The 16,900-nt window shown below is 36.6% G+C and overlaps 1 protein-coding gene across 1 annotated transcript in view; it reads right to left on the minus strand.

Annotated features, from left to right (window-relative positions):
• LOC136034969 (apolipophorins-like) overlaps window positions 1-16,900 on the minus strand; it is a 145,623-nt gene that overhangs the window by 80,029 nt on the left and 48,694 nt on the right. The window lies entirely within an intron of this gene.

Here is a 16,900-nt window from a genome sequence, read left to right on the forward strand (position 1 = left end):
TAACATCACTTGTTTGAAAAATTCTTACACTAACAGCAGATTGGCGTAACAGAAGCGTGCTGGGCCCATAACCCAGAGGTCGGTGGATCGAAACCGCTACCTGCTAATTTTTAAAAATTTGTAAAATTAGGTAATTTTGTCAGTTTGAATTTATTGATACAGAAAGGGAGAAAATAAACATGGAAACATGTGATCAGAATTACATACAGGAATGTTCACAAGAATTTATACTGAAGCGGGGGTAAGGATTGATAGAAGCAAGTTAAAAGAACCATTTAAATTGATTTCCTAATTGAAGCCGTTGGTGAAATTTTCTATTGTAATAACTTGTTTGATAACAAGCATAACAGCAGCTTGGCGCAGCGGAAGCGCGCTGGGCCCATAAACCGGAGGCGGGTGGGTAAAAACCACTAGCTGCTAAATTTTTAATTAAGCTGCTAAACTATTAAAATTATCAAAATTAGATAATTTTGTCAGTTTGAATTTATTGATACAGAAAGCGAGAAAATAAACATGGAAAATTATTATTAAATTACATCCACCATGGATTCTAGAAAAACGTACAGACATAATATGAAAAAAACTTCGTTTTCTTAAAGAGTTAAAGAGGCTGCGTCCCAAAGTCGAAGCTTAAAACGTACAGGAATTAGGAGAGGCAGTTGGGGGGCTGCCGCCCCCCAAACCCCCCGCTTTTACAGACTCTTTTGTACAGGTATTTTGTTTTGTTAATTAAAAGAGGGTCTTTCCGAAGCCAAGAGCGGGGGTAGGGGGGCGGCAGCCCCCCACAACAAAAAACCTGTACAAAAGAGTCTTTAAAAGCGGGGAGTCTTTAAAAGCCTCTCCTAATTCCTGTACGTTTTAAGGTTCGACTTTGGGACGCAGCCTCTTTAACTCTTTAAGAAAACGAAGTTTGTTTCATATTATCAACGATTAAAGTCCCTTTTAATCTGTTGTGTACAAACATTGGGTCCCCACAAGCCAGAATTCAGCTTAATATTTATTATAGCCACATTGTATTGTGCTTAAAGAGGTCTGAAGAGGTAGCTGTTCCCCTATATCGCTTTTGATCCCAAACAAGAAGCTCAATTTGGAAGAATGACCCAGAGCTCAAAACTATACAAAATCTGGCTAAATTGTGGCTAAAAATGTGAATAGCTTGCGGCCGCCCTTTTAAGGATAATGTTTTCGATATTAAACAAACAACAAAGCTTGATTTTAAACGCTATCTTCGAAGAATTAGATATAATGGTGCCGAATTTCCTAAGACTCCTATCCAGTGGAAAAAAGTGATTAATGTCACGAAGTTCGATAGATCGACTACGGCCGACCGAATCCCTAATGTATCATGGATTAATCATTATAGTAACATTTTCGATACAGTGATATATGCGTTTCATTTTCGTTTTGCCAAGCTCTGTTCTAATCTGTTGCCTAAGAAAAGCACTCAAGGCCATGTACCTCCCGCTTATGTTGACCGTGTCAAAAGAAGTGTAGAGAGACTTAAATCGAAATCTTATGATATAGACGGCATCAGTGCTTTTCACCTCATTACCGATTCGGAGGAATTAATTTATCACTTGCAGTTAATTTTTCAGATATGTTTATGCTCTTCTTTAGTCCCCGATTCTTTTTAGTTGGTAACATTTCGTCAATTTTGAAACGTGGTAAGGATCCAACTAGTTGCGCTTCGTATAGGCCTATTACGGTTGCTTGTAGTTTAAGTAAAGTATTTGAATATGTTTTGCTCCCTGATCTCCTGTCTAAAGTAGATTATATGTCTAATCAGTTTGGCTTCAATCCGTATATAGGGTGTCAACATGCTCATCGTGCTATAGCTTCGCTATTACTTGAAGCACATAAAAATGGTTTTGAGGTTCATTTTTGTACACTCGATGTTTCAAAAGCATTTGATTCAATATGCCATAGCCAACTTTGATATTCTTTAATCCAACTTGGAGCTAATGTTTCTATTATATCAACTCTTCGTTTTTGGTATGCTAATTCATATGTTTGACTCAGATCAGGTGACACCTACTTTGGTAATATCCCCATCCGTTCTGGTCTTAGGCAAAGAGGAGTCTTATCCCCTTATCTTTTTAATGCTTGTCTTTATTCTGTTTTGCCACGTATTAATCCATCATGTTTTTTAGGCCTAACTAATCTTTCGCATATTGCATATGCAGATGATTTACTTTTGATCAGCCGCACTAAATCTAGGCTAATTACGTCGACCCAGCTTTTTTCTAAGTCTTTTGAGGAAATCGGCCTCAAACTTAATACTGAAAAATGTGAATATTTAGTTTTTAATGCAAAGTATCAAAGTAGTGATATTGCTTGTGGTTATTTTTCAGTTAAGCTCGTTTCTTCGATTCGATGGCTTGGTATTAGTATTTGTTCATCTTTATCGGATTTTCGATCTTGTGGGCTTAATGATATTAAAAGCAAACTTAAAATTGGGTATGCGAAAATTGTCCCGAACCGAGGCAGATTTTCACAAAAGGCTTTATCCAGACTTTATTCTACATATTCCGATCATTCTATATTGTTTCTTTCCGGTTTGCACCCGTTTTTTAATAATCAAGATTTGCAAGGTATAAGAGTTCTGTATTTTCGTTATTACAAATATTTATTGTATCTGCCGTGTTCTTATAGAAATCAGAAGATTATTAGAAAGTTTTCTGCCACTGATATTATTTTTGTTTATAAGAAACTCTATGCTAGATTAGGTGCTGAGGCCTGTCAACGCTTGGGTCCTTACCACCCTTTGATTAGACTGTATTGATTGTATTGTTTGTGTTATTTTGTTTTTCTTTCCTTAACGTTTTTACTCCGCTTAAATTGTCAAAACAAGCGGGTAACAAATAAATTATTATTATATTAATTAATTATTATTATTACTCCAAGCGTTTTCCAAGATTTTTGGTCTCCCCCTTCCAACTCCTCCCAAAATCGCCGGATCTGGTCAGGATTTACAATAACAGCTCTGACACACGATAAACCTTAAAACATAAAATTTCATTAAGATCCAAGCATCTGTTCGAAAGTTAAAAATAGCTCATTTCTTCTATTTTTTCCGAATTAATCATCCCCCCACACTCCCCAGACGGTCAAATATGAAAAAAAAATATTTATACTTTAACATGGTCTGGTCCCCGATACGCCTGCCAAATTTCATCTTCCTAGCTTATCTGGAAAGGGCCTAAACTAGAAAAACCGGAGAAAGACCGATAGACAGACCGATCGACAGACTGACCGACAGACCGACAGAATTTGCGATCGCTATATGTCACTTGGTAAATACCGAGTGCCATAAAAACAATTTTTTTAACTATTACAAAAATAGTTAATTTTAATAGTTAAAAAAACTTGTTTTTCTTATTTAATTTCTTAACGTTTTTGAATTAATATATGTTCTGATTTTGGCTCACCGCACATGAATAAATAAAATGAAATTTACATATTTATTTTTTTGTTGTGGCTAAATGGCTTTCTCATAGTTTTGATAGGAAGATTATGATAAAAAAGGAGTGGGGGGGGGGGGGAAACCTAGTTGCCCTCCAATTTTTGGTTACTTAAAAATGCAACTAGATTTTTTCATTTTTTTAACGAACGTTTTGTTAGTAATAAACATACGTACGTACCTTACGAAATGAACTTATATATTTGTGTATTTTTTATTACGTATATGAGAGGGTTCGTCCCTTCGTCAATACCTCGCTCTTTACACTAAAGCTTGAATTTTGCCCCAAATGTTTAAGAATTACCCCTAAATCACGAAGGCCGTAGAATAAATAGTTGAAATTACAAAAAATACTTTAGAGTAAAGAGCAAGGTATTGTGGAGGAGAAGAACCTCCTTATATACGTAATATTTTATGTTCGTTTTAAGTTTTAATGCTGCTCATTACTTCTAGTTGCAAAAAAATTATTTATTTTCTTATTTTTTTTTAATAATGCTAGGAAATCCTGTGCCCCTTCATGGAAAAATTCCTCCATGGAAAGATCCTCCCACGTAATCCACTAAACCTGACCCGCCCCACCCCAACGTGAAAAAGTACCCCTGAAAACGTTTGTACGCTTCATAATAACCATTACTATATGTTAACAATGGTCAAAGTTTATAACTGGTAGCCCCTCCCCCGGAGACTGTGGGGTATTAAGTCGTCACTAAAGACACATTTATTAGGCTTTTGACTAAGCTGGACAGAATGGCCATCTCAAAATTTTGATCCAGTAATTTTGAGGGAAAATGTGCGTGGGAGGTGGCCTAGGTTCCCTCCAATGTTTTGGTCACTTTAAAAGCAAACTAGAGCTTATAATTTCCGTTAGAATGAGCCCTCTTGCGGTATTCTAGGACCACTGGGCCGATACGATCACCTCTGGGAAAAACAAAAACAAAAAACAAACAAACAAAAAATAAACACGCGTCCGTGTTCTGTCTTCTGAAAAAAACAAACAAATTCAACATTTTTGTAGATAGGAGCTTCAAACTTCTACAATAGGATTTTTTGATACGCTGAATCTGATGGTGTGATTTTTGTTAAGATTCTATGAATTTTGCTGGGTGTTTTCCCCTATTTTCTGAAATAAGACAAATTTTTACAGGCTCGTAGCTTTTGATGGGTATAACTAAACTTGATAAATATTTAGAATCAGCATTAAAATAAAATTATTTTGATGTAATTACTGGTATCAAAATTATTTAGGTATCAAAATATTTTCGACTTTCGGTTACTGTTGAGCCGGGTCGCTTCTTATTGTAATAAATAAAAAAAAAAGTTTTTTTAACTGAAAGTAAGGACCGACATTAAAACTTAAAACAAACAGAAATTACTCCGTATATGAAATGGGTTGTCCCCTCCTCAACGCCTCGCTCTTTACGCTAAAGTTTTTAAATGTTTTAAAAAGTAGAATTGTGGCAAAGAGTCAAACTTTAGCGTAAAGAGCGAGGGATTGCGGAGGGGACAATCCAGTTCATATACGGAGTAATTTCTGTTCGTTCTAAGTTTTAATGTCGCTCCTTACTTTCAGTTAAGAAAAACTAGTTTTTTTTAATTTAATTTCTGAAAGATTTTGAATTAATGCATGTTTGATTTTTGTTCTCCGCACATAAATTGTTAAAATAAAATTTAAGTTTTGATACTACTCCTTACTTTTAATTGAAAAAACTTTTTCATATTTATTTTTTCATTGTTTTTTTTATAGTAATGCTAGAAAATCCTGCGCCCTTTTCATTGTATTTCTCTTCCCCCATGACATATTCCTCCAAGAAAAGATCCTCCCTTATAGCCCCCTCCCCTCAACCTCACCCCCAAAACAAAAAAATCTCCCTGAAAACGTCTGAACACTTCCCAATAACCATTAGCCTACTGGTCTAATAAATACTGGTCAAAGTTTGTAACTTGCAGCCCCTCCCCAAGGGACTGCGGGGGATTAAGTCATCCCCGAGGACATAGTTATTTTGGTTTTCGACTATGCAGAACAAAATGGCCATCTCAAAATTTTAATCCGTTGTCTTTGGGAAAAAATGAGCGTGGGAGGGGCCCTAGGTGCCCTCCAATTTTTTTGATCACTTGAAAAGGGCACTAGAACTTTTCATTTCTGTTAGAATGAGCACTCTTGCGACATTCTAGGACCACTTGGTCGATACGATGACCCCTGAGAAAAAAAAAAAAAAATAAAATAAAATAAACACGCACCCGTGATCTGTCTTTTGGCAAAAAATAAATTAAAAAAAAACAATTTATTTTTACGGGAAGTAAGGAGCGACATTAAAACTTAAAACGAACAGAAATTACTTCGTATATGAAAGGGCTGCTTCCTCATCAACACCCCGCTCTTTACGCTAAAGTTTGACTCTTTTTCTATTTCTACTTTTTAAAACAGAAAAAAACTTTAGCATAAAGAGCGGGGCGTTGATGAGGAAGCAGCCCTTTCATATACGAAGTAATTTCTGTTCGTTTTAAGTTTTAATGTCGCTCCTTACTTCCCGTTAAAAAAACTTGTTTTTTTTAATTTAATTTCTGAACGTTTTTGAATCAATGCATGTTTTGATTTTGGCTCTCCGAAGATGAATAATTAAAACGAAATTTGTATATTTATTTTTTTGGCTAACTGGCTTTCTCGTAGTTTTGATCGAGTGATTTTGAAAAAAAGGAGCGGGAGAGGAGGCCTAGTTGCCCTCCGATTTTTTGGTTACTTAAAAAGGCAACTAGAACTTAAAATTTTTTACGAATGTTTATTAGTAAAAGATATACGTAACTTACAAATTAATTTACGTAACGAACTTCTGCATTCTCATGGTTTTATTACGTATATGAAGGGATTCACCCCCTCGTCAGTACCTCGCTCTTAACACTAACGCTTAAATCTTGTCCCAATTTCTCAAGAATGACACCTGAATCACAAAAGCCGTAGAATAAATAGTTGAAATTACTAAAAATGCTTTAGCGTAAAGAGCGAGGTATTAGGAGGAGGTGAGCCCATCATAGACGCAATAAATTCTGTTCGTTTTAAGTTTTAATGCTTCTCCTTACTTTCAGTTGAAAAAACTTTTTCATATTTATTTTTTCATTTTTTTTAATAATGCTAGAAAATCCTGCTTTCCCTTAATGAAACTTTTCTTCCCCCATGAAAAATTCCTCCAAGTAAAGTTCCCCCAACATATCCCCCTATTCTCTACCCCCCCCCCCTCAACCTTAAAATCCTCCTGAAAACGTCTGTACTCTTCCAAATAACCATTACTATATTTAAGCACTGGTCAAAGTCTGTAACTTGTGGCCCCTCCCATGGGGACTGTGGGGGAGTAAGTCTTACCCAAAGACATAGTTATAAGGTGTTTTGACGACGCTGAATAAAATGGTGATCTCAGAATTTTGATCCGGTGACTTTAGGAAATTAATTAGCGTGGGACTTTTCATTTCCGTTAGAATGAGCCCTCTCGCAAGATTCTCGGACCACTGGGTCGATACAATCACCCCTGGGAAAAAAAAAAATAAATAAATAAACACGTATCCATGATCTGCCTTCTGGCAAAAAATACAAAATTCCACATGTTTGTAAATAGGAGCTAGAAACTCCTACGATAGGGTTCTCTGATACACTGAATCTGATGGTGTGATTTTCGTTAAGATTCTATGACTTTTAGTGGTTGTTTCCCCCTATTTTCTAAAATAAGGCAAATTTTCTCACTTTTGATGGGTAAGATTACTCTTGATCAAACTTATATATTTAAAATCAGCATTAAAATGCTATTCTTTTGATGTAGCTATTGGTATCAAAATTACATTTTTTAGAGTTTTGCTTACTATTGAGCCGGGTCGCTCTTTACTACAGTTCGTTACCACGAACTATGTGATACGAAATTGCACATTTTTGTAGATAGGAGCTTGAAATTTTTGCTGTAGCGTTCTCTGATACGCTGAATGCGATGGTGTGATTTTCGTTAAGATTCTATGACTTTTAGAGGATGTTTCTTCCTATTTTCAAAAATAAGGCAACTTTTGATGACAAAGACTAAATTTGATGAAACATATATATTTAAAATCAGTATGAAAATTCAATTCTTTTGATGTATGTTTTAGCATCAAAATTCTGTTTTTTAGAGTTTCGTTTACTATTGACCCGGGTCGCTCCTTACTACAGTTCGTTACCGTTTGAAACTAATGAGGTTTCCAGGAAAAGGACAACAGTTTTCTGAATAAAAATTAGTTTGTGATGGACATTTCACGATCAAACAGTTCTTGGTAACGAAGTGTAGTAAGGAGCGACCTGGCTCAATAGTAACCGAAACTCAAAAAAAAAGGAATTTTGATACCAGTAGTTACACCAAAAGAATCAAATTTTAATGCTGATCTCAAAAGAATCTGATCAAAAAATTGAATTTTTATATCAATAGTTACATCAAAAGAATCAAATTTTAATGCTTATCCATCAAAAGTTACGAGCCTGAGAAAATTTGCCTTATTTTAGAAAATAGAGGGAATAACCCCTAAAAGTCATACAATCTTAACGAAAATTACACAATCAAATTCAGCGTATCAGAAAACCCTAACATAGAAGTTTCAAGCTTCTATCTACAAAAATGTGGAATTTTGCATTTTTTGCCAGAAGACAGATCACGGATGCGTATTTATTTGTTTTTTTGTTTTTTTTTATTTGTTTTTTTTCCACAGGGGTAATCGTATCGACTCAGTGGTCCTAGAATGTCGCAAGAGGGCTCATTCTAGCGAAAATTAAAAGTTCTAGTACCCTTTTTAAGTTAGCAAAAAAATTGGAGAGCATCTAGGCCCCCTCATTTTTCCCCAAGGACACCGGTCAATATTCTGAGATAGCCATTTTATTCACCATAGTCGAAAAACCTATTAACTATGTCTTTGGGGCCGACTTACTCTCCCACAGTCCCTGTGGGAGGGGCTGCAAGCTACAAACCTCGACTAGTGTTTACATATAGTAATGGTTATTGGGAAGTGTACAGACGTTTTCACAGGGATTTTTTGGTTTGAGGGGGGGGAGAAATTGAAGGGGGTTACGTGGGAGGATTTTTCTATGGAGGAATTTTTGATGGGGGAAGAGAATTTTAATGAAAGGGGCGCTGGGTTTTCTAGCAATATAAAAAAATAATAAAAAAATATGAAACTTTTTTCAACTGAATGTAAGGAGCAGCATTAAAACTTAAAAAGAACAGAAATTATTACGCATATGCGGGGTTCACCCCCTCGTAATATCTCGCTCTTTACGCAAAAGTATTTTTAGTAATTTCAACTATTTATTCTACGGCCTTTGTGATTCAGGGGTCATTCTTGAGGAATCGGGACAAAAGTCAAACTTTAGTGTAAAGTGTGAGGTATTGACGAAGGGATGAGCCCCCTCATATACGTAATGAAAACATACGAATATAGAAGTTCGCTACGTAAGTCAATTTTAAGTTATGTATATTTTTTAGTAATAAAACGTTCGTAAAAAATTTCTAGTTGCCTTTTTAAGTAATAAAAAAATTGTAAGGCAACTAGGCCTGCCTCCTCCCCCGCTACTTTTTTCATAAGAATCTTCTGATTAAAAATATGTGAAAGCCATCTAGCCTAAAAAATTAATATACAAATTTAGTTTTAATTATTTATGTGCGGAGAGTCAAAACTGAGTCTTTTCTTAGTAGGGGGCCTCCCCCAAGCCACTCAGCGCGTCCACAGTTGGCGGATAGGGGAACATTCTACAGATATGTAGGATGCCTTCATTGAAGGCGTGGACCAAGGGGGGAACCTAAGTCCTGGGGTTCCATAATTGAAACTGGGACACCCTTGCCCGGGGGTCAGAAATATAGGCGGAGGAGGAGGATTGCCCCTCTGATGTACACCAAGCAGGGCCCACCGATGTTTGGATATGTCCTGGTGGTTACACACCTTCCCCCAGCAATGGGAAAAATTGCTCGGTATCGCAGACCACCGAACGGGAGGATCCCTTCCCTTCCTAGAGGGACAACTTTCAAGGGTAGACGATCCAGCTTCATGGACAATGGCCTCTGCTAAGGGTAGAGGAGAGTGGCTTACCGCTACCCTGAAAAATTAGCCATGAAACTCCTTCTCTCAAATATAAATGATGAAAATGGTGAATAAGAAAGTAAGAACTCGTGCTACCGCGTCCGGGGTAACCGACGGTATGAGACCAAAAATTGCAAATTGAGAGAATAATAATGATGATAATGATGATAATATTGATAATGTTGATAATGATGATAATCAAAATGATTTTGTTACCGAGTCCGGGGCAGCCGACGATCTTTTTCTGATTTGACGACTCTCCAGTCGGAGAAGACTTCGTTTATCCTAACTTCAAAAACATATATCTTACTAGGAACACTAAACGTACGCACATTAGCCAAACAATAAAAAGGGAACTAGTCCTAAGCGAGATGAACGGTTACCGCTGGGACATCGTTGGACTATCTGAGACTCATCTTCCCTCCACAGGAATAGAAAGAATAAACGACATCACGCTCATCACGTCTGGAAGAAGGGATGGAGTTCACCACCAAGGTGTCGGTTTCCTTCTCTCCAAGCGAGCCAAACAGTCTCTTCTTGCCGTCCATCCTGTCTCTGAATGTATTATCACCATTCGTCTGAAAGGATCCATTGCCAACATGACCATAATCCGAGTTTATGCCCCAGAGTGACCAAGAAGCCCCAAAATTCTACAGCCAACTCCAGCACACCGTTGACACGGCTCCAAGGAAAGATGTCCTATTCGTGATTGGGGACTTCAACGCCATTGTTGGACCCTCAAATGATGGATTTGAAGACGCCATGGGCAAGTTTTCGCATGGGTGGTAGAACCATAGGGGTGAAATACTCATTGACTTTTGTCGGGAAAACGAACTTCTCATAACAAACACAATGTCCCGTTATAGAGAGCGAAGGAAAGTTACTTAGAGATCCCCTGACGGCCGCACTGCAAACATGATTGATTACATGCTTGTTGGCAAGCGATGGAAATCATCAGTAAGGAACAAAGTCTCCTTAGCCGGTGGCAACTTCGACTCGGACCACGTTCTAGTCATGTCTGAGATCCGTTCGCGCATTCGGAAGCCCCAACAGCCTAAGAAAAACTTACTAAGATATCGTGTTGACCTGCTGAAAAACACAGAAACAAGGAACAGGTATACAACAGCACTTTAAAACAAGTTGTCAAGAATGTAACCCATGGAAGCTCCAACAGCAGAAGAAATTGATCGATTGGTCGACGAAAGTGCATCCATCATCAGAGAAACTGCGAGTGAAATCTTGGGAATTCAGACCCATTCGGATAAACCTTGAATCACCCCCGAAAGTATTGATCTATGTGTGCAGAAGCACACCCAGGCTAACAAGGTAGATCGACAAAGCATGGACGAGTACAATAGGCTGAAGTGCCTAGTAGAAAAGAAAATATGGCAAGCTCTACGACACTATGTCAATGGCAAATGTCGTGAGTGTAAAGAAGCCTTTCAAAAAGGTAATAGCCACTTCATGTACAAGAGAAGTTAGTGAACTGTCAAAAAAGAAATCCTCGGCCACTCCTACACTGTTAGATAAACTCGGGCTCCCAATCACGGACTTCGAGGAAAGACGAGAACGATGGAAGGATAACTTCAGCAAAAAACTGAACCTCAAAATAGTGCCCGACCTGAACAACTCACTATCTTTCCCACTATCGCAGTACCCAGTAGACCTAAGCCCTCCTCCCCTAGGAGATGAAGTACTCTCAGCAATAAAATCTCTAAAAATTAATAAAGCCCCAGGCCAGGATGGTATTTAGTCAGAACTATTAAAAGCAGGCCCAGAAGAACTGGTCGATATCTATCATAAAGTCATAACAGGTGTCTGACCACTTCCCCAGATCTTGGGCGAAAGCCACCATCGTCTCCCTTTTTAAAAAGGGGGAAAAGGGCGACTGCAATAACTACAGACTAATAAGTTTAACCAGCCAACCGGCGAAGATTCTTGCAAAAATACTCCTTATCCACCTGAAATCTCTGACAAACCATTTCTTAGAGGAATACCAGGCCGGCTTTCGAAAAGACCGCTCTACAATAGACCAGATTTTCTCAACTCGGCAAATGATGTAGAAATATATCGAGTTTGCGAAAGAGCTGCTACTACTCTTCATTGATTTCAAGCAGGCTTTTGACTTGATATGGCGAAATGGATTATGGCACATCCTGCTACACTATGGAGTCCCTGAAAACATAGTAATCCTGATAAGAGACATGCATTCAGATTTCGTCAACCAAGTCCGAACGCCCGACGGGTTGACAGAGGGGTTTCTGACATCGGTGGGCGTTCTTCAAGGTTGCCTCTTGTCCATCCCACCTCTTTAACCTATTCCTCAACGCAGCGCTATCATTTGCCGAGAGTGTTGACATTGCAAAAATTGGGGGGAAGCTTATCGATACATTGGCATAGGCTGAAGACATTGAGAAATTCAATAGTCAAGAACATTTACTCCAAGCTGACACCGACGAACTAGTGTCGGCAACCGAGGCCTTTGGGATGGTCGTTAACACAGTCAAAACCACTGTTATGTGGGTGTCTAGAGATCCTGTTTCAAGAAACCTGCAGCTAACATTAAAAGAGAGCCAGTAGAAAATGTTGACTCCTTCGTCTACTTAGGGAGCCTCCTAGCTTCTGACCTCGAAATTGATCAAACGATGACTTGGCCTGGCAGGCGCCAGCTTCAAGAACCTCTTGCCATTCTGGAAAAACAAGACTCTGTTAACTTCTCTGAAGGTGCGACTCTTCAACTCTCTCATAATCCCAATTACTTGATACTCAAGCGAAACTTTGTCAATAAAGGCTGATGATGAGTGACGAATCTCCACATTTGAAACTAAATGCCTTAGAAGTATTGCAGGGATTATCTACATTGACCGAGTCTCAATTGAAGACCTCCGAATACTACTAAGTTGTCCCCGTACTATCATGGAAAGATATCAATCAGAAATTAAATAAAAAAAACAAGTTTTCATTATTTGAAAGTATGGAGCGACATTAAAACTTAAAACGAATAGAAATTATTCCGTATAGTAAAGTGGTTGTCCCCTCCTCAACACCTCGCTCTTTACGCTAAAGTTTTCTTATGGTTTCAAAAAGTAGAGTTATGACAGAGTCAAACTTTAGCGTAAAAAGTGAGGTGTTGAGGAGGGGACAACCCCTTTACTATACGGAATAATTGTGTTGTGAGAGCAACACTTTGGTTTTGTCCCGTTTTTTTTTTTTTTTTTTTTTTTTTTTTTTTTTTTTTTTTTTTTTTTTTTTTTTGCCGTCAATGTCGGCTTATTCCTGGAAACTGTTAAGGGTTTAACCTGTGCGGTTTTGCAGAAAGTGTGGACCTCAGGCTGGATTGATGAATATGGCATTACATTTTGGAAAACTCCGCAGAACTCTTGCCTGGGGCCAAAAAGGATGGTTTTGTGCTTGTAAACGATAACGTAAAACAAAGAGACAGTTTTGTAATAATTAATAGAGTGTCATCTATGGTATTTTGATTTTGAAAAGTTACGGATAGCTTTATAATACCAACTAGATTATATAAGCTAGATTATAACGCTGAGGAATAGCCTTTGATCGTGTGATTACTGATGGCGTTCTTCTTTGAACATAACGTTTTAAAAGCTTCGATAGGCTGACAACTTCAGTGTTTAACCAATAGCAAAGAAAAAAAAACCAAAGTGTTGCTCTCGCATTACTTTATTCGGTGAAGCCGGACAAAGGTTGCCGCAACACTTCACGTTGCTCAGGCAACGTAGGTCTAGTTTCTGTTCGTTTCAAGTTTGTCGCTCCATACTTTCAGTTAAAAAAACTTGTTTTTTTTTTATCTAAAATTATGAAAAGCCATTTTTTCTTCCAAATCCACTCCATTCAAATGTATGGGTTTGATGACTAAATAAAAATTTCTAAAACCGTCAACGGATAATATTTGAATTAATTCATATATTTATATTTATATATATATATATATATATATATATATATATACATATATAAATATATATATATATATATATATATATATATATATATATATATATATATATATATATATATATATATATATGTATATACTAGCTACCAACCTAGTGGGTGGGGGCGCTTTGCTCCACCCCCCCAAGCCCCCCCGCGTGCGTAAGTCGTTACGCACCATATTAGTTACGCGCCATTGTAGTTGTGTCCCTGTGTCTCGGTCGTCATTTATATTCCCTGTGTCCCGGTCGTGATTGAAGCGCCCCCCCAAGCCACCCCGCGCGCGTAAGTCGTTACGCGCCATATTAGTTACGCGCCATTGTAGTTGTGTCCCTGTGTCCCGGTCGTCAGTTATATTCCCTGTGTCCCGGTCATGATTTGTGTCCCGGTGTCCCAGTCTGTAATTTTCTCTTTGAGTGTCCCGGTCGTCATTTATATTCCCTGTGTCCCGGTGTCTTAGTTGTCATTTGTGTCCCGGTCAGTAATTTCATCAGTTGACAAACATGACATCAGTCATATTTCCTGCGTCCCGGTGTCTCGGTCGTCATTGGTATCCCGGTGTCCCGGTCTGTATATACATTTGTTTTTGAATTGGTATATGATGAAATAAATTTTTTGTTTTTTTCCTTTTTTTCTTTTTAGTTTTTTTTTTGGTTTTTACCTTTTTTTTATCTTTTTTAGTTTTTTATCTTTTTTGTTTTTAGTTTTTTTTTGTAGTTTTTACCTTTTTTTTATTTTCTTTGTTTTCTTTTTCTTCTTTATTTTTCAGTTTTTTGCTTTTTTAGTTTTTAGTTTTTTACCTTTTTTTTATTTTTTTTTAGTTTTTTAGCTATTTTAGTTTATTTAGTATTTTCTTTTTAGTTTTTGTTTTGTAGTTTTTAACTTTTTTGTTTTTTTTCTTTTGTATTAATGCTAAGGCCAAGGTTCGAACCTGGAACCTCTCGAACATAGAACCTGGAACATAACGCTTTACCAACTCAGCTACTTCGGCTTGAATACATTCGTTTTTGAATTGGTATATGATGAAATATTTCAGATGTCATATGCGGACAAACACGATGTCAGTCGACAGACACACAAACAAACAACTTATTTATATATATATATATATATATATATATATATATATATATATATATATATATATATATATATATATATATATATATATATATATATATATATATATATATATATATATATATTTATATAAATATATATATATTTATTTTTAAAATTATTTTTAATACTTTTATATTTTCTATAATATATAACAAAGATCCATATGGAATTTCATACTCTTCCTAATTTTGAATTCTAATGTATGTAATATTTTGAATAAATAAGAAGATGAACATTAAACCATTCTAATAGTTGCAACCAATTTTTATAATTTCTCGTCAGATTTCATGTGCTTCACCGTTCAACAATATCTATTTCAAATAGGGTGGGATGCAAGGAGATTGTTGACCCTTAAGATGGTTGACTCTTCCTCAAATGGATTAAGTATGTGATGAATTCGTTGCACTAGCACAAGGTCATTATCACTGACCGTTGTAAGCTGATAATCAATGTAACTAGAACAACAAAGAAAAAAAAAGGATGACGTTCTCGGGTATGAACATCTTCCCACGGTAACATCTCCCACGGTATTAGTTGCCACGTAAAGGCAACAAAAAATTACAAATAAAGTTTCAAGAAAAAAATATTTTTGGAATGAATATGTTTGTGACAAACAATTTATTTTTGTGACAATCAAGTTATTATTGGTGACTTTTTATTCGAACGTAAGAACAAGTCGTTTTTATTACAAGCACAAGTAAGGGCTTGTAATCAGAAATTTTTGATTGTATTTACCTAAAGGGGTGAGGGGTTTCGTATTGTTGCTATTTGGTTTGCGACTAATTTAAAAATAGTTTAACGCGCGTCTAGATGATCAAAAATTTATTTTAGTGGTGTGACTTTCACGTTATTCAAAGGTGTTTTAACTTTTTATAAGCTTAGACCTTTATATAAGTTAAACCCTTATGATGTGGACTCTGGTTAGATAAGACAACAAATTACGAAGAGAGCAGGGGCCTCACACTCAAATAAAATAGTATTCGACTGTATCATAAGCTATGTGGAGGTTATCGTTGCAGTTAAAGCCCTATTGTTGCTATATATGGCGTATTGTGACTAGCTAGAAGATTGGAGTTTTTTTCATCTGTGGAGATCTTAATGAAAATGCACCCAAGGCAGGGGAAAGGGGAAAGTCAGCAGACTTAATTAAATGTACGTAAGTGCCACCCAAGTGAAGGAGTAACCAGGCAGAAGATATTCCTAAATATTGAAATTACTAAATTTGTAAGCAGTTTTGATTAATTTTAATTACATTAATTAAATAAAACTTAAATCCTGCGTTAATGGTTTGATAGTCACCCGCTAGCCCCTAAGTCATTTGTGGCCTTAAACCAAGTCTGAAACCATTGAAGCGAGACAACTAAGACGGCTATTTTTCAAAATACGAGGTCTAAACAAAGGTTTGGACAAAAAATTACCCCAAATAGCCCAAAACCAGACAACAGTGTTTAATAATAAAACTAAAACTAGTACCCAAAACAAGATACTAAGCAGAAATCATAGCCTAGTGGCAATCTTGTCCCGAACCACTCATTGAAAACAAGGATTTAGACCGAAAATTTAGGTGCTGTGAGAATTTTCTAGAACATTAACATCTATTAGAATTAAAACCATCAGCGCCATAGATAGCGTAGTTTGTCAAACCGAACCGTACAAGGGCAAGAAGGTTAAAGTACCAAGAATATCTAAAATTAATTTTTTTTAGCCCCTTGACCGACCTTAGGTCAAGGGGCTAATAACCACCTGTGAACCACAATTTCTTTTCGATTCCTTTCGATTCGATCTTTGTCAAATCGAAGAGAATTCAATCATTAAGGATCTACTAATTACCAAAAATAACTACACAAGGAAAAGCAACACCTTCTAAAGTTATTTGGTCTTGTATGTTTTAGCTTCATTTCGCTGATTATTGAACCACGTACCTTTTTCTTTCTTTTCTTTTAATTTAGCGTTTACTACTGTCAAAAATTACATTATTACGCATGAACGTATTTCTTAACTAAAGGTTGAATCCCAGATTTTTCCAATCTTGTAAAATAAATGTGACTCTGTAAGTTTCTAGTTAGCCAGTTTCAATAATCAGATCACGTTTTTAATGTCCTTAGTACTTAGAGTGAAGTGTCCCCCCCAAACCCCAAATTTTCCTGAATTTCTGGGCATTTCTTATTCCACTTTTCAAAAAAATATTTTTATAATTTACCCTGCCCCCTAGAATCAAAAAAGTTGTTCGTTCGTGCCTATCTTAATACTGTCTTATTTTGATAAAGCCAACGAATAGAAATGGTA

The sequence above is a fragment of the Artemia franciscana genome, chromosome 13 (assembly GCF_032884065.1).
Source record: "Artemia franciscana chromosome 13, ASM3288406v1, whole genome shotgun sequence".
Classification (NCBI taxonomy): Eukaryota; Metazoa; Arthropoda; class Branchiopoda; order Anostraca; family Artemiidae; genus Artemia; species Artemia franciscana.